Here is a 965-nt window from a genome sequence, read left to right as displayed (position 1 = left end):
TCAAAAAGAACTTAAGGCGTGGACATAGGAAACGACCCCCAGATAAAGCACGAGGTGTACAAGACCAAGGAAGGAATGCCAAAGGACACTTCTAATGGGAGCAGACCACAAAAGAAAGGAACACCTGCAACTGCACCAAACCGAAATAGAATGCCAGCACGCAGACTGTTGCATGGGACCAAATACAAGACACCAGCATTCAGCCTGGCGCACCAGACTAAAGCGATAAGGCCTTAGAATGTTCCAAGTGGGAGTGGACCGCAGAGAGAACACCTGGAACCGTAGTAGACCAATAAAGGAACGCCAGCTCACAGAGAGGGGTTTCAGACAAAGAGGGAACGCCCAAGGGCGCTTCCAGCGGGAATGGACAACAGATGGAACGCCTGGAACTGACGATGGAGGGGGAAGAACGTGGGTATAAATACTAGATCTATTCCATTCAACGAAATATCAAGTAGCACTTGATGAAGAATGAGTTACATTGTTTTAATATCATGCAAGAAGGATACTGATAACAAGCAGAATACTTAGCACCTAGAGAAATCAATAGATCACGGGGAAAATCTCAGGAATTTAATCTAGTTAACGGTTGGGCAATTTCTGCAAAGTCTTGCAATCTAAGAAATGACTGTAATTGCTTTACTGTTTGAGGGACCTTAAAATCACTTACAACTGAAGTGACTGTCCTCACTCCATCTTGACTAATAGTATGCCTCAATCAAGTAACTTGTGACTGAGCGAAGTGAAATGAGGTAAGCTGCTTTTCAATCTATCAAATACTTCTCTTAGGCACTCTGCATGTTCATCTAGATCATTTGAAAAAAAAAACAATAACGTCATTCCAATAGACCATACATTTTTTGGTTGTAACCCTTGAAGGACAATCTAATAACCACCAAAATGTAGCAGGTTCGGTTTTTACCCTGGAAGACCCTCTGTGCTACTGTTAGTGACCAGATGATGTT

This window comes from Schistocerca americana, chromosome X (genome assembly GCF_021461395.2).
Source record: "Schistocerca americana isolate TAMUIC-IGC-003095 chromosome X, iqSchAmer2.1, whole genome shotgun sequence".
In the NCBI taxonomy this organism is placed as follows: Eukaryota; Metazoa; Arthropoda; class Insecta; order Orthoptera; family Acrididae; genus Schistocerca; species Schistocerca americana.
This window is presented reverse-complemented; position numbering follows the sequence as displayed.